The sequence below is a fragment of the Macaca mulatta genome, chromosome 4, assembly GCF_049350105.2.
Source record: "Macaca mulatta isolate MMU2019108-1 chromosome 4, T2T-MMU8v2.0, whole genome shotgun sequence".
NCBI classification, from domain to species: Eukaryota; Metazoa; Chordata; class Mammalia; order Primates; family Cercopithecidae; genus Macaca; species Macaca mulatta.
Genome location: NC_133409.1, coordinates 113,275,633 through 113,293,936, shown reverse-complemented (window position 1 = coordinate 113,293,936; position 18,304 = coordinate 113,275,633). Strand labels below are relative to the sequence as shown.

General features: G+C 36.5%; 1 protein-coding gene across 29 annotated transcripts in view; it reads left to right on the top strand.

Annotated features, from left to right (window-relative positions):
* The window catches only part of RIMS1 (regulating synaptic membrane exocytosis 1), a 491,022-nt gene that overhangs the window by 445,235 nt on the left and 27,483 nt on the right, over positions 1-18,304 (top strand). Inside the window, exon 1 of one of the 29 annotated variants that reach the window (XM_077999765.1) lies at positions 11,581-11,770. The exons of the other annotated variants lie outside the window; for them this stretch is intronic. The gene's annotated coding sequence lies outside the window, so the exon portion shown is untranslated. Of the gene's footprint in view, positions 1-11,580; positions 11,771-18,304 lie in introns of those variants that run through there. 29 annotated transcript variants of the gene reach the window in all.

Here is an 18,304-nt window from a genome sequence, read left to right as displayed (position 1 = left end):
AACTGGGGGTTGGCAGAGCTAGTATTAAAACCCAGGCTTTGGCCAGGCACTGTGGCTCATGCCTGTAATCTCAGCAATTTGGGAGGCCAAGGAGGGTAGATCACCTGAGGTCAGGAGTTAGAGACCATCCTGGCCAACAGAGCAAAACACCGTCTCTACTGAAAATACAAAAATTAGCCGGGCGTGGTGGCACGTGCCTGCAATCCCAGCTAGTAGGTAGACTGAGGCAGAAGGATCACTTGAACCTGGGAGGCAGAGGTTGCAGTGAGCTGAGACTCCACTCCAGCCTGGGCAACAGAGCTAGACTCTATCTCAATAAATAAATAAATAAACAAACAAATAAAACCCAGGCTTTGCGCCTACATATTCTGTCTTCTTAGCTACTCCATGGGGACAGTTTTCTCACTGTGGAAAATTCTAGCCTTAATTAAGAACTCTATTTTATTAAATTTACTTCTGACACTAAGCCAATTTTTTAAAAATTTTTGTATGCACATAAAAGGTATATATATTTATGGGATATATGACATACCAATTTTTAACCTACTCATGTATTTGCTGTAGTTAAAATAATTGTAATGATTACATAGCACATCTTTAACAAAAAAAAAGTAAAATGTGTAATATAATCTAAAATTTGGAATTGCATACATTTTGTGTCTTAGATGCTCTATATGCTATGCCCGGTGTTACTTTTTAAGTGAGAGAGTTGCTATTGATTGATTTAACTATAGGAGACTTGATTTATTTGTAATTTTTCCTAGTACTCTTTTGCTATGTAGAATATAAAGATTTTGATGGATATATTCAGTTTTATTCACCTTATATTTGTAAACCCATAGAACATCTACGTAGCCACATCTCAGTGTAGTTGGCAGACCTCTTTAGTGCTTTAGACGTTTTGGGGGCTTGTTAACATAAGTCTAGGTCAAGAAGTAAGTCTAAACATCACCTGAGGTCTGCCCTGTTGCTGCTTTATATATAAAACCCAACTGCCGATGTTGTATTTTACTCTTTTTAATTCATTTTTTGTGCTCAGTGGCATGTTTACATATTAAACATGTGAGGAATGTTCATAGACCTATATAGCCAAATTGGTGTGGAGAGAACTGTTATGTGTTGTAATAGTGCACTGAAAATGCTATCAACCAGTAAGGTAGACAATATCTTAGAAAGGAGAATGAATACTTTCATTTTGTATACTTAGCTAAAGCTTTATTTTCTGTTTTTAAACAACAGTTGTGTCACTTAATAATTTTTGACAAAATGAAAATATGGGTTAAAGGGACATACAGCTATTTTCTAGTCAATCCATAGTTGATTTTATATTGTCTCTAAACTTCATCGTTCAGTACTTACATAAAAATCCCTGTAAGTATTACAATTTATTATACCCTTTAAAAAATAGTTTATTTAGAGGATTTACGTGTATTACAACTAAATCTTAACTTCTCAAAACAAGAAAATATATGTATTTATATACTGTTATTAGAGCAAAAATAACCTGGAAAATAATAGCATTACAATATATTTGGGGTTATAAAGGTTTTTTAAATTATTAAAAGTATTGTTTCTTGATTGTTCCTTTTTTCTTTATATCCAAAAGGCTAATTGTGTTATTCTTCTTTTGCATGCATGAAGATGGGTGAAAACACCTTTATAACAAGCAGTTGATTTTTTACACTGAAAAATTGTGCAGCAGTTATGTTATCAGGTTAGAGACTGCCACTTTGAGATGCTGGATATTTTCACCTCCTATTCTGCATGATATTTTAATAAACATACATGTCTCCCATCTAGTTTCCCAGTGGTTTATTGCTTGGTTAAATGAATCATTGAGCTCTCTGTGAAGTCTTCTGACATGTCTAATTCTATACCCATCATTTATAACCATCTTTCCTTCCTCCCTCAACAATAACAAAAAAATCATAATGAGCATAATATCAGATTTGCTGATAAAACACACTTTTGATATTTCTGTGATTACACATAATGACTCCCACTGTTGATTCTCGGAAGATTCTGTTGTTGCGTTCTAGATACTTATTTGGCTTAGATACCTCAAAAAGTACAAAGAATATTATATATCATCATTGACATAATTCTTCCACATTATCTGGAAGGTGATTCCAGTCTAATATATTAAGCTTTCCTGTGATACCCCAAACACAGGTTAACATCATATATCCAGTCAGTTGACGTAACAATCTCTAAATTATGTCCACTTTATGCTGACAACTGACCTTAATGGTATCTTCAGAACATAATTATTTCCTATCTTTGGAATGTATGAACTAAAAACTACTTTAACTCCAAATCACTAAGCTTCAAGAAGATTTGAAACTCTATGGCTTGCTTTTTGGAATTTGGAAATGTACTGCCAAGGTAAGTTTAAAAAAAAAAAAAAATGATGTTCTGTGTTTCTTAAACTCTTCCACTTGAAGGCCTCTAATGGCAAAGGAAAGTAGTGCATATCTCCAGAAAGACAGAGCATAACCTCAAACAGCAGCTAAAAGAGGAATATTCTTTTAAGTCTTCAATTTTATCTAAAAAATCATGAGACGTGGCCTGGCATAGTGGCTCGCACGCCTGTAATACCTGCACTTTGGGAGTCCAAGGCAGGTGGATCACCTGAGTCAGGAGTTTGAGACCAGTCTGGCTAACATGATGAAACCCCATCTCTACTAAAAATACAAAAAATTGGCCAGGTATGGTGGCAGGCACCTGTAATCCCAGCTACTCAGGAGGCTGAGGCAGGAGAATCACTTGAACCCCGGAGGCAGAGGTTGCATTGAGCCAAGATCGCGCCTCTACACTCCAGCCTGGGCGACAAGAGCAAAACTCTGTCTCAAAAAAAAATAAAAATAAAAATAAAATAAAATAAAATGAGACTTTAGCCTTCTGCTTATCATATACTCATGTTTACTATAAAATTTTTCCAAAATATTTCAGTATAAAAGAGCATTCTTCTCTAAATTCTACATTTATCTTTGAGCTTCAAATATCCTCTGAAGCACTGCTTAATTCTTCCTATGAACATAATTCAGAATTTTAAAGCCAGACATACATACGTGTGGGTGAACAGCAAAGATTTTTTTTGAAACCGTAGGATCTGTGACTGTAGGATAAAGCACAGCTGAATACCACAGATATCAAACTTCTTTTTACCTGGCACCAAAATTTGTCTAAGCTATTCAGTAATTTGTATTGAGTTCAGTTTAGCCTGTGGGCCAAAGAATAAAGATTATTTTCCATGGAGCCTCTAGAGAAAAGAATTCCCTTTAACCTTCCAGGTTTGGGGTTGCTTTGATGTTTAATCCTCAACTAGGTTCAGTTGGAGGGTGAGTGGGACCAGCACTTTGGGCTGAAATGTTCTCATAGCAGCCCAAGGGCATCCTGCATAGCACCCCTCTTCACTTAGATGAAGGATCAGTTCTGCTGCTGAGTGGTGCACATACATGAACTGCACCAGCCTCTCATGCTGGGATAGGAGTATTTTATTGGTAGAATATTCTAAGGTATAACCAATAGACTTAGGGGATTGTTCTGTATGTATGTTTACTTGTATTAGAATATGTACCGTACTGAGGGTAAACAGACCTGGATTTCACGTACCTCTCTGCCAGAGGCTAGCTGTATGACTTTGACAATTTTCTTTTCACCTTTTCAGCCAGTTTTCTTTGCAGCAGGATCATAAGATTGGATTCTACAGGGTCTCTAATACTTCCAAGCTCTACAGTCTATGGTTCTGTAACTTGTTTTTCACAACAGTGACTTTAATCAAATCCTTCTTTGATTTTTACATGTATGTGATATTCAACATTTGGCACTTCTGTAAGCTTGGAACCAAACTTGCTTATAACCATATCTCAGTCATATTCCACTTTTCTGAAATTTTCTGAAATTTGCATTATTGATAATTGACAATGCTAAAAGTATCACCTAACTTTTTAATTTTTTCTAACTATGAAAATATATTGGGTCTGGTTATTCATAGAGATTGAGACATCAAAAAATAGCAGTTTTGGAGTGATGCTCAACATCTTTACATTTCACTTTTATGCAATTGTGACTTTCACACATTATACATTGATTTCAAACACAATCAATGGTCCCTGTTAGGAAGCAGTTTGTTTTCAACAGTATCACCACCTTGTCTGTACAGCACAGTAGAGTCCCAAAACAATTACTGGATTTATATAATTATATGAAATTGTTTTTTCCCTTTTGCTGCTCATAGAAGTGAGTAAAGAACAGAAAGAAAAAAAAGGTGCTGATAGATTAGAAGCATAGGTATTGTAAAATATAATCCAACAAAATACAATTAAAGACTATGGCCAAGAATCAAGGTAGATAATGAAAGTGTTAGAGAAATCTTTACAATTCTGTTTTGAGGATCATTATTTCTGAAACATTTCAGTGAGTATTTTTCTCTTTTTCACTGAGTACTTTTCTCTTTTTTTTTTTTTTTACTGACTATTTTTCTAATACAAAGTAAAGTTCTCATTTGAATGAAAACTGGAACAAATATTTTGAAGTGGCTGCTGAGATTCTAGAATTACTGGTTAGCAAAGACTGCTTTGATAAATTCAAGAGAATTTGTGTTTGCAAAATAGTACACTTACCAGATATTACATGGGGACAGAGAAATAAGACAGTTGTTTAAAAATTGTTCTCTGAGATATGAACAAAGAAAGGGAGGAGTTAAGTTTGTCAAGGAAGAGCATGGGTTTTGAAATACTTATATTCTATTGAAAGGAAGATTTTAAGATAAAAAGATGAGAGAATTTAATCTAATAGCGCCTGGTCTATTGATTGAAGGCAGGCGGGATCACATCCAGCAAGAGGAAAGACACCTTTTGCATTGTTACAGGAGAGAAAGAGGGAAAGAATAGATGTGGGAAGTTTAGTGGTGCAGTGTTCTTACACATCAGGCTCCAGCTAACTACCTAGGTGCTACCTAAGTCCACAGGTAGGTCTTCCCATAATACACTGACTGCTCTTGGGACATAACAGAGCCTTAGCCATGAATATCAGATCAGATGAGACATCTTAAACCTCAAAGAGGCCACCTAAGGGTCATTCTTTAATCTCCCATTTATTGTGTTCTGTAGGCTTCATCTTCACTTTTAACTTACGTCATTAGAAAGCAGTGTTCTGTGGAGAGCAAGTATAAGCAAACCCACCCCCAAAGCCCAACAGAGCTGAAAGGCCAAAGAAAGAGGCTAACAAATACAGTTTATCAGAAAGAATTATTAACTAGCAACTTACAAACAGAAGTGATAGGTGGCTGCAAGACGGTGGATCCTTGCACCAACCTCCAGAAATAATTCTTCATATAGCAAACTTTTAATGTGCTGATCACATCTTCAGACTTTCTTACCAAATGACCACTGGGGAGATTAGATAAACATCTTCATGATTATCTATGCTGCAGGCATTGTTTAAAGATGTTACTGAGAACACCTTTACATGTGGGGGTCAAACATCGATTATTATGGTGGCTTCACTTCAAGATAGAATCACTCTTGCCATGCAACAGGCTGTTTCCCTCCAAGCAATTTGCTTTCGTTTTGTTTTGTTTTGTTTTATCCAGAGACTGACCTTTCCAAATATCACAAAGCCAGTTAGGCACATCTTCAATGACCTGCCTTAATATTGACTATTTCACACTATAATATAAATAGCAAAGCTCATTAAATTAACATATAGCACCCATAGAGTCATCGAAACCTCCCTAGTACTGGAAAATTAATTGACTACTATATTTTGATGTGCATTTCTTTTAACTAATGTGTAAAATAGCAAGGGTTCCTTTCCAGTTGACAATTTCCTTTCGAGGGTCATATGAGAGAAATAACACAACACATAAATCACAAAGTGCATCCCAAGGTTGAGTTTCAAAATATGTTATTATGTTTCAAATTGCTTTCTTCCCATGAGCAGATATCTAAAGAATTATTGTCCAAAATCATGAAAATGACCCAATATATAAAATGCTTGTTTTACCCAACTTTCTGACAGCATCATGTACTCTTTTAACTACAGAGACCTTAAGATAGAGACTTAATATGCAATAGTTTTCATAGATTTCTAACACAAGTTGTATAAAAATTATCAGGTAGGTCTGTTTGCCTTAATTGGAGTGATTGGATTAAAACAGAAAAATTTACAAGTCAGAGTTTTGTTCACCCTCCAAATTCAAATTTTATAGCCATCTCAAACTGCCAAGCAGAGACTAGTTTCTGCTTACTCACTGAGTGACTCCTACATTTCATCCCGTCCTCACCATACCTTGAAAAGCAGGAAGTAGCATCTAGCTTTTGTAGTATTTTGATTTGCATCCAATAATAGACTATAAACACCCTGTGAATAATCATGGTTAATGCTAATTAAAAGTTTGTATTTTCATAAGATTAATCTGTTCTATTTATCACATACCTTCTGACCAGAGCACTGTGTCTTTCTGTACATTAGTCTTCCTGTTAGCCTCTGCTTTCAAACATATATGGAAATGTTATTACTCGGAATCCTTATTTGTGAGAAAATGCCGAAGGGTCTACAGTACACTGTTATTCAGTGGATAAATCTATCATTTCCATTCCTCCCAGCAAACTGAGTAATTTCCACTTTACTTAAAAAGAAACTTAAACAACTTACCAAAAGTTGTATCAGTGCTAGCGTTTGGATTTAAATCTAGATTTGCACTGAGTCTTAATAAAAGGGAAATATATATCTACATGTATATGTGTGTATATGCATACTATATTTATATATTTAATATATTCTATGCTATATATATGCATACTGTAGATATTTTATATATATATATAAAAACCATGGATACAGTCCAGCTATCTAAATAAGATAGGAATAAACACAGCGTTTTACTTGTTGTGCATAGTTCTTTAATACTTAATAAATATTTGACTAAATATATTCTAATTACAAACAACTCTATTTTTCATAGGTGGGAACATAATAATGGGTACAGTGGATATGTTTTCTAGCCTTAGAAATCCTCTGTTTAAGTGGTAGGTTTTTTTTTTAAGCTATTTGGAAACCATATTATTCTCAGAATTTGGATCATGAGATCTTTTTATAAATATTAGAGAACTTTAGGGAGGTTCCTTTTTGTAAAGTGATAACTTTTTGAGTACTCTTCTGTAGTAACTGGGTATTACTTTCTTTTATTTTTATTTATTTATTTATTTATTTTGAGACAGAGTCTCACTCTGTTGCCCAGGCTGGAGTGCAGTGGCACAACTCAGCTCACTGCAAGCTCCATCTCCAGTTCAAGCAATACTCCTGCCTCAACCTCCCAAGTAAATGGGATTACAGGCAGGTGCCACCATGCCCTGCTGTTTTTTGTATTTTTAGTAGAGACAGGGTTTCACCATGTTGGCCGGTCTGGTCTCAAACTCCTGACCTCAAGTGATCCACCCACCTCGGCCTCCCAAAGTGCTAGGATTACAGGTGTGAGCAACCACACCCGGCTGGTATTACTTTCTTATTGCTGCTATAATAAACTAACAAAAATCACAAATTTTATATCTTGTTTCAGAGGTCAGAAGTCTAAAATGGGTCAAAGTATTTTCAAGTATTTCAACTATTTTCAAAGTATATCAATAATTTTGTCTTCAAAGTTTGATTTCTAACCATCTCTTCATCTTTATCCATTTATTTATGTCATTTTCTCTATTAGTTCAGTTGTTCAATTCCATGTGTTCTGGGAGATGTAGCACAAAGAATATGGCATTTGGGGCCAGAACACCTTGGATGAAGTCCCTCCTCATTCATTCATTCAAAATATATTTATTAAAAATCTGGTACATGCCAGGCACTATGCTGGGCTTAGAGAATACAGTAATAAGCAGGACAGACATGGTCCTTACCCTCATGGATCTTATAATGTAACAAGAAGACAGAAACAGGATGGTCATCTCAAGTCCGTTAAATGTTATGAAGGGGTGTAGGGCCCTGTGAGTGTCCTACATGGGGACTTAACCTAGACTGGTGGCAATGAAGTCTGCTACTCCAGGACCTGAGGGATGAGGAAGGGTGAGCAAAGCAGAAGAGAGTAGTGCAGGGGAAAGAAGAGGACCACATACGAAAGGAATATTATGGATAATGACCTGTGATGGAAAAGGTGAAACTAATTTTAAAGAAGTAAAAAAATGTCGAAACAGTAGCGTATACGGAGAAAGAGAAAAAGTGGCGCAAAAACATTCTTAAGAGCAAGTTAGGGCCAACTCCAGTAAGACTTTGTGACCATGTTTACAATTTTGGTTTCATCTAAAGTGCAGCAGAATGCCGTTGAAGGGTTTTGAGCAAAGATGATGCATAATTTGGTTCGCAGATTTAAAGCTTTTCCTGTTTGCTTTGGAGAATGGAGCTGGGGCAAGAGGAAATGGCAAGAATGGATGTAAGAAAATGAGGATGAAGAGAAATATTTGGAGTTGAAATATAAAGACAAGTTAATTAGCTTCTAAAAAGGATTCCGATATGCACCCCTTTTCATTGACAATGACTCTTTTTTTGAAAATATTATTTATTAAGCACTACTGAAGACATGCAAAAAAGATCAAAAGCATACCTCATTGGCTGTTTTTGTGCTGAGATTCATTTGGCCTGTGTCTTTAACCAGGGGTTTGCATTTTATTTCAAATTGTATTATGAAAACAGTTTCCCTAAATATGAGCATTTCAGGCATCAACTAACTGGTAAAGGGCATAATTGGGGTATTAGAAAGCTCCTTCTCAAATCACACCAGGCTTTCTTTAATTGATTTTAAAGACTATTTGATTTAGTACTTGGTGGTAGTGTGGGGGAGGCAGGGCAACTTCATCCCACACAGCTTCCCATTCCTGTGGGCTTAAACATTCCAAGACTACTGATCCTAGAGGCACCATGCCTTCCTCACCAGATTCCATGGAACATGAGGTGTCTAGAGATGCATCGCCTGGCATCCACTCCTCCACTCTGGGCCTTTCCTTTTGCCTTTTCATGCTTGGCAATAGGCCAAGCCCTCTCTTCTATTAAAATAATTATATTCTGGCTTGCCTGTTTTTCTGCCGTAATATTGCCAGTGACATCATCCCTTGTTTTCTTTGTGGTTTTTGCATATCTTTATCCAGCTTTTTACACTCTTTTGTAAAAGCTTACTGCCCCGTCTGATACATTATAATGAGGAAATGTATCACTGGGATACATTTCTCTGTTGATCAAGATCTAATTACACCTTTAAAAATAGTCAAGATGGATAGCCATATAAAAACTATTCCATAGAGCATGAGGATCTGAAGGAGGCTGTACTCTGTGTGCAGTCCCCACATGCTACCTGTGTAATGTGAGTCATTTATAGTCTATGGCAAATAAAAGTTATGTCATTCTAATCTTTATAAAATACTAATCAATTGACTAACTAATGAAAAGTTCTCTTTTTCAAATATTGGCTAAACCACATGGCCCTCCAGCCTTACAAAGTAGAGTAAGCTTCTCTTTGGCAACTGTGTTGGTCAGGCTCCCCTGAAAACAGACCCTGAAACAAAGATTTGAGTGCAAGTAGTTTATTTGAGAGGTGATCCCAGGGAAGCACGAGTATTGATTGTGGGGAAATGAGACAGGGAAAGGAAGTCAAAATGTGGTGTTTAATTATCAGATATCTGCTGTAGGCAATTGGGGTTTTATGGGAGACTATGAGAAGTGTTTCCTCTGAGCGTGAGGAAACTGTAGGATTTATCCAACATCTCTCACTTGTCCTTGGCTATGGGACTGCTTGCAGAGTCATTGACTTCTTCAGGCCTGCTTTCCTTCTGTTCACAGCTGACTACACAATTGGAAGAAACCCTCAGCAGAGGGTTGGAGGTGCTTCCAGTAAGACAGCATCCTTGCATACAGAACAGTGAATGTCAAGGGGGCATAGCCAGGAAACCAACAGCATCTGCTCCCGTAGCCTTCTACCCAAGGTCTCCACCTAATTATGTGGTTTGGTCTTCGCACAGAGGTGCCCAGCCAGTGAGAGCCTCTAAGGCACAGAAGTGCTCTTTGCCCAAACACAAGTTCTATGAGGTTATTTCTATTTCTAATTTGTTCAGATTTGCCTTGTGTGCTTGAGGAGGCCATTCTTTCACCTCCTTTCTCTGTGCCTTCTCTTCCCTGCTGGGGTCCTCTGGCAGGATTGTAACACTGTTTATATTCCACCTTTATTCAGGGCACCCTACCATGGCATCCCACATGGATATGGCAGCCTTCTATAAACCCAGATAAATACTCCCAAGTTCTGAGAGGCAGATACGTTGTTTACTAAGGTACCAGTAGGCTAAACTTTTGAGTTACATAGACTTCATCCCTTGCCATTTCAATTTTAGTAACAGTCCTGTCAAAATTCCAAAATATCACTTGCAATTTTGAGGCAGGTTTAATTTAACTTGTATTGCTCTACCACTTATATGTCTATTGACTATGTAATTTAGCATCCAAACTGGAATATCTTTGTGAGTAAAAGAGGGACACCATTAGTAATATGCTAAAACAGGCATAAACCAGGATTATCCTGGTTAACCATGAAAAATGATTACTCTTGCTGACTTTTACCCTTCATGCTGTTGACACAGCCCTGGAGGGAAAAAGAGGAAAAACAGAACACTCTAGACTCTAATGTTTTTAATTCCTTAGTGCCATTTTGGAGGTGAGGAGGAGCCACACATAAATATGCTCTTATGGTACAATGATCCTGTTGTTTCCATATTCCCTCCGTGAACATGATGATATAAAAAGAGCTTAAAGAGCTTACACACGTTTGGAGAAGACAGGCCTTAGCATTTGCTTGTGTTTTGGGGGGTTTTGTTTTTGCTTGTGGTGGTAGCTTTGCTGCTTACTACTTCTTAACTCTCTGAACTGAGATTCAGAAAACATAGCAATACCAATACCAGAGAATTATGATGAGGGTTAATGGAAATGTGTATAAACCTCTAGGCATAAGGCATGGTATATAAAAAGTGCTCAACGAAAGTTGGAACCTTTTTTTTCTAAGCTTTTCCATTTCCAGTGTTCTAGTGTTTTTCTCCTGGCAGGAGGGTGGGACCTGAAACACAGGAAAACCAGCTGAAACCTACCAGTGTTTAATAAGTACATATTGAAAGTGATAATTTTGACAGCTTAAGTGTATTAAATGTGTATTACAAGTGCCAAGTGAGTACAACACAAGAGATCGATATGGAACCTTCCCCTTAATTGTGTAAAAACCTTTTAAACAAACCTATCCTGGAAATCATGTATTAGCCCTGAGCTTTATTTCTCTGAGATTTCTTACCTAATTGGAGAAGCTATATTGTATTTAATAAAGTAAGCAACATATTTTCATTTCATTTGATTTAAATGTCTTTGTTACATAGTTTGTTTAAAATGTTGTGACTGTGGCAGTTTTCAAATTGTGGCCCTTTAGCAGTTTTCAAATTTATAAGATGACAAATTTGCTTAGTGATGTTACACTTTATGGTCTTACAATAAGCTATAGAAAAACAGCACTGTTGACAGAAGTAATTTAATTATATTATGTATATGCATGAGAAAGAGAGAGAGTCGGGAGGGTGAGGGAGGAGGAGAGAGAATGAGAGAGAGACAGAGAAGACAGTTCACAGACAGCTCAGACAGATATTCCAGCCAGAGACCGCACAAGTTATTTAAACCAGGTCAAAGCTGCTTTGGCGTTCAGTTTTCCCCAGAGAAAAATTTAATGCTGATGCTTAATTTTTTCAAGATAAACAAGGTAAGTCTATGTTCCATGTATGTATTTACTAAGTTATAAGGGGAGTTTGTTAATTTATCACTTTTCATAAAACCTAGTATCAAAAGCCAAATTTCTGTATTTGTCTGAAGCTTTCAGTATTGTTTAACAGTTTTCAAAGGTAGTGTTATACTTCGGATTGCAAATAATTAAATGAAAATGAAAAAACATAAAAATTACTATGCAGCGGATGAAATAATTAAAAAATGATGTTGCAACAGTAGATTTATTTATAGCATTGTAATATCCAAATATGATTAACTTTAAAGCTAGACTTACAGGATTTTAAAGCTGAATTTGAAGTTGAGCAGTCCTTAAACTCATTACTACCAAAACATAAATCTTAATGGTATCATAAAGTTAAATTTTTCTTTAAAGTAACTTTATCCTTATTTAAAATTTGTCAACTAAACTGTATACAATATAGCCCTTTTAGGTACAATTCAATGCAAATATATGAGCATTTCTCTTGGAAATTCAGAAGTATATTTACTTTGCATTTTGAAATTACCAGTCACATTTTTCTATTTAGGCTTCCAAAATTTTGCCTTTTATTTTGTTATGTTCAGGCAAGGACCAGGGAATTATCAGCTTTTAGATCCATATGTGTTAATAATTTGATGAAATTTCAAAAATAGATTTATTTTGTGCTTTCAGAAAATGTGTGGGTAGAAGTATAACCTGATAATTTATTTCTAGAATCATTTTCTTATTCACTGATATTCTGATGTCACAAACAGCCTGGCTGAAATTGAAAGTGTACAGTTGTCACCACTAGAGTTTGAAAAGGACAGTCTTACATACATATATATTCAAAAACAGTGCTGTTCTCCAAAGACTAAACATATAATGTATACGGTAATATCCATATTTATCAGTAACTTACTTTCTTGCTTCTTTCTAAATTAACTGTCAATCAAAATATGATGGAGAATACGTTTGCAAATGAAGGGCTTTATAGATTATCCAAGAAGAGTCTTCTACATGTTGCTTGTGTTTTGTTTATATATTTTTGTTTTATATTCTGAGTAATACTTGTATAAATTAATTCCTAATTTCAGTTTTATTTAATAATTACCTTCAGAAGCAGGGCTTATCCATGGAATAATGATATAAATATGCTTAGGATGGCTTTAATACATTTGTAATTTATATTTTTCCCTCCCATAATTCCAATTTAGTTTCATTCGTCTTAAAAGGAATCTTAACATCTGTTTGGTTTTATGCCATCATCGTGCTTAACCAACCGAGTAAAATGTCCTCTTATTTCTTATCTGTGCTTGTTATAATATTTATAGACAGCAATAAATTATTTTTCTACCTAGGTATAAACTTGGTGTAAGACCAACAGTACAGAATCAGTGTTGTCTAATTTTTTTTTTTTTTTTGAGACAGAGTCTTGCTCTGTCGCCCAGGCTGGAGTGCAGTGGCGCTATCTCAGCTCACTGCAAGCTCCGCCTTCTGAGTTCACACCATTCTCCTGCCTCAGCCTCCCAAGTAGCTGGGACTACAGGCACCCACCACCACGCCCAGATAACTTTTTTTTGTATTTTTAGTAGAGACAGGGTGTCACCATGTTAGCCAGTATGGTCTCAATCTCCTGACCTAGTGATCCGCCCGCCTCGGCCTCCACTTTGGGCTTCTTTGAAGATACACAAATAGTTAATGTTATAAGTTTTAGTTACTAAAATTCAATCACCAGCTCACTCAGTGAACAAGTGGTAAGCACCAGTCTTCACAAAGCACTCGGGCAGGAGTGTGTTGAGGGGAGAGATTTAGAAGCATATACATTCAGATGACAAGTTAGATAAAAGGGAAAGATTTTATTTAAAGTTTATTGCATTAATCTGTTTTCATAGAGTAGTTCATGGTCAATTATTTATTTACAGGGAAATAATATAGGAGTTAGAGAGCAGTATCACTACAGCTTAGGGTGGTCACACTTGGTTTTTGGGAGAGATGTTTTGAGGCAATCTTAAAGGATTGGTAGGGGAAACACAGGAAAGGACATCCCAAGTAAATGGGATAAGGAAAGGCTTGGAGGCAGAACATGTCAGCTCATGCAGAGGAAACAGTATGTAACCAGGTTGGTTGGAGCAGAGGTTTGCTGTCAGGCAGTAGGAAGAGGTAAACATGGCAAAGGTGGTGTGAATCTAGTATAGGAGCACAGTAAATGTTATGCTCGACTAGGGGAGAACCAGTAAAATTTGAACAAGAGATCAATATGCCATCTCTATGAAAATTAAGCTGTTATGGTTGTACCAAGCCAATTGAAATGATAAGAATCTCAATATGGGAAGGCCAATTGAAATAAGAAGGGAGGAATAGGTAGAGGAGATAAGGCAGTTAAGATTAACAGTCACGTTTTGGTAGTGAGAGGACAGCAGTGCCTTTACCAGAAATGGGAAATTCGTAGGAGGCCAGTTTGGGTCTGTATAGCTCAGTCAGATTCTAACCAGTAAAGCAGAATCTGTAGGAGATGTATATTAAAAGATGTGTTACAAGAAACTGCCTTATATGACTGTGAGAAGTGGCTAGGCAAGTCTGAAATCTCTAGGGCAGGTCATGAGAGAAGGGTACACTAGAGCTCTCAGGCACTGGCTGAAGCTGCAGTCTGCAGGTAGATTTTCTCTATCAGGGAAGCCTCAACTTTGCTCTTAAGGGCTTTCCACTGATTGAACCAGGTGCACTCAAATTATCTGAAATAATCTCCCTTACTTAAAGTCAAGTGATTCTAGACTGTATTCACAGCTACAAAATACCTTCACAACACCACCCAAATTTGCGTTTGATTGAAAAGCCAGATTAACTGGCAACTGTAGCCTAGCCAAGTTGACACACCAGAAAACCCCAAAGTGTTGTAAACACTAAGATGCTGGTAGGATTTCTAGGTGAAAAGCGTCCAGAAAGCTGTTGGAAATTAAGATTTGCAACTCACGAAGGTTACGGAGATTAGAGATACCACCCTGGGAGTTATCCATGTGAAGAGTTAAGGAGATCCTCAGAGAGTTAAGGAGAACTCCGGAGAAGGCTGTAGAACTTCTGCATCAAAGATTAATTCTTGGAAGAAACCATTTTTGAGGGGCAGAAGAAAGAAGAGTTAAAGACAAAGGAAAAAAAGATTAAAGAGCTAAGAAAAGAACTATAAGAGCATATAGTCATAGTTGTTCCTCTGTTTGCCATACTTTCTCCCTGGTTTTCCAAGATTTCCAATGGGGCAAGGAACACAGCATTGGTTCCCCTGTTATCCACCTGTATTTGGGGTCCTTGCTACCAACGTTGTGGACAGAATTTGCCCTGATAAGAGGCTAGTGGTTTTATTGTGAACTTTGAAAGTACGATTTAAGTAAGATTGTTAAAAGGGATTCCAGATCTCAGATATTTCAAGACGTAGTAGATAATAATGAATTAGAGGTACAACTGTAACGATTACTTAGTGAAAAGACCACTTGGGACCTTTGCCCCCACAATCATGAATGCCCTTTGCCTTTCTCTTCTGTCTAGCAAGTTATATTTAACTTTCAAATTATAGTTCAAGTATCTCCTCCCCAGCAGGAAGTTCTTTAACTTACCCCAGGAGAGATGCTAACTTGATCCCCTGTCTCATCTCCCTTAGGAATATTTTTTACTTCTGATCCTACTGAAATAGAATTGCATATATGGTTTCCTTTCTCCCCCACCAGGTTGTAAGTGTCTTTTAATTTTTAATCTACAGTGCTTATAACAATACCATTTAAGTGCTGCATATATATTTGGGAAGTGAAGGTGTGAATATTTGTACATGTATGGATAGCATTTAGAAAGCAGACATAAATATAAGCAGCTTGTGAAAAAAGAAATTTGGGGAGTACTGGGGCTTAAAGAGTACGAATAAAGAGAATAAAGTAGAGAAGAAAAGAAAGGAAGGGAACTATGTGATAGGAATGCTGCAGAGGAGGAGGAAGGATACCATTCTCTCAGTACAGAAAAGGAGGAGAGGTTTGATGTAGAGAAGGATGTAGTTGGGAGGAAGTATGAGAGAAATGTGTCCTCCCATGAAAGTTAAAGACAAATGGATATGAGAAAATGTGCCTTCTCCTAAAAATATGAGATTTTTTTTATATGAAAAACTTGAAATTTTCAAATTATATTTGTCAACTCTGATCAAAAGCATTTAAAGTATAACAATGAAAGCTGTTCCTTTTCTCTCATATCTCTATGTGTTTGTATGTGTGTGTGTGTGTGTGTGTGTGCTGTGTGTGCACATGTGTGGTTTGGAGGGTCTATTATAGGTGGTTCTTACGCAAATTAATTTATTTGATATTTCACCTGTGTGTGACATCCCCCCAGCCATATGCTATCATAGGATTAATTACAAGCACCAGTAAGTCAAAATATGTGTCCTTGAAAAAACTCATGGATTATTACTCTGGTAAAATAACAGTACTCTCCTGGAGAAACATGATTTCTGCAGATGCTAAGATGTGTAAGCAAACTGTCATCCTGTTTTTCTTTCTAGTAGAGCACTATTATGACAATTTTAATTAAGACTTGAAACTTTGTCTATATTTGAATTTTACAGTTTTATGTTTATTTGCATATGTAGTTGAAGTGTGAAGTATACCCTGAAAAGTTGACTAAATTCTCTCCCAAGGACACCAGAAAGGTGGAAGGAATCAGGAATCAATTGAAGGCCAGAGTTAGGAAGAGAGAAATGTAATGTGTTAGGTCACGTCCTGAAGTGCTGGCCAGCATTCAAGAGGAAGTTAGGAGGCAATGGGCAGGACCCAATCAGTCACTGTGTAGATAGATAAACCCCTTAGCCATAGTTCACCTGGTGCCTTTTAAGGTGCAAAGCTTTTGGTAACTTGGAGCTAGAACCCCTGAATTTGAGTTCTGATTCTGCCATTTACTGGCTATGATCTCAGCAAAATCATTTAACCTCTCTCATCCTTGGTTTCCTCGTCAAAAAAACTGAAAATATTTATCAAATAGTGGAATTCTTTATGAATGAATATAATTATTCTACTATGGGTTGCAGTCTAACCAGGAGACAGTCTAGATCATCTTGGGCTCACAGCAAGTCAGAATGTGAAGTATTAGAATAAAGGCAGCAATCTTAACAGCTGTTTCAAAACAAAAATCTAAAATACCTGGGCCGAGGATTCTGGGCCTGTGGTTCTAGAAGCCTGTTTGAAATTTCTGGATCAAAATCAGACCTCATAATCTGTGTTGGACAAGCCATAAATGTGTGTTGGTGAGAATGATGACTTTTCATATCAATATTATATTGTGTGTGGTTTCTTGAGAGGAAAATAAAAGGTAAAAATATCTCATTCAACAAATGAGATTGATGATACATATTGCCATGGTATTTAACCTTTACAAAATTACCCACCATTTCTCATCAAAATTGTTAATGTACTCCTGAGATAATTATTTTTGCCATGCTTTCTAGGGTTCCATCTTTTTAATATTTTAAAGTTTTTTTGTGTTTAACTTAGCAAATGGTAGGTGAAACATTAAAACCTACAAAAATGCTCTGTTTTCCTCAGATTGATTTAGAACTTGACTGCTTATTTTCTTTCCAAAAAATGTGAACTTATTGTATAGAGAAATACAGCCAAAATCAATTTACCAAGAATTTAGAGTAAACAGGGACGTACAGTACTTTTCTCCCTTTTGTACCTTTGTAGGGGCAATGTGAAGGAGCATACTTAGGAATTAGGTTTGCAAACAAAATCTCCCTGTCTCTAAGAACATCAGAAAGAACTAAAAGTGGTTTCTCTGGACTGTGTCTAATCTTCAGTGATTGGTTTGCTATTCATTGTTGGGAAACTATATATGGCTGCCGCCAAGTTGCATGACCTGTTACATAACCATTTATTGAAGCAGGGAGATGCTAAAGTCACTGGAGGTTGGACTTGGCCTGTTAAGAGTGTGAACAAATGGAGTATAACAATGTGTGTTATTTCTGAAACAAACAATCCTGGGAATAAAGGACACAGTCCACTGCTTCCATAATAAGACAATTCTTCTTTAAACAAAATTAAAATTAAAGTTTTATCTACAGTAAAGGTCAAAGACTTAGAAGTGGAAATATTAAGGCTCTAATTTTCATTGTGTTGGTAAGGAGCTAAGTAACCACAGGCTAAGGGTTTAACCTTACTGCACCTTGCATTCTTTGAGCAGACTTTGGATTCCATCATTTATTTTTAAGGTTTCAGTGCTAAGTTTCTGATCTGTTCTATTCTAAAATGGATCAATTTAACCCACCTATAATTTGAATTTCAGGGTTTTCAGCTCAGTGCTTATTTTTAGTACTGCTTTAATATTGCATAAGCCAGTGTTTAATATTCTTACAAATGTACACCTGCTCTAGTGAAAAAGTATCAGATTTGTTTTTACCTTGTGAATTACAGTGTTTTCCTTCTCAAGAAGAGTTATCAATTCCACATTCATGGCCATGTTCATTCATTCCCACTTATTGAAGTGTAGCTGAACCAGAATCGAACATTTTTGTGTGTGATTAACACT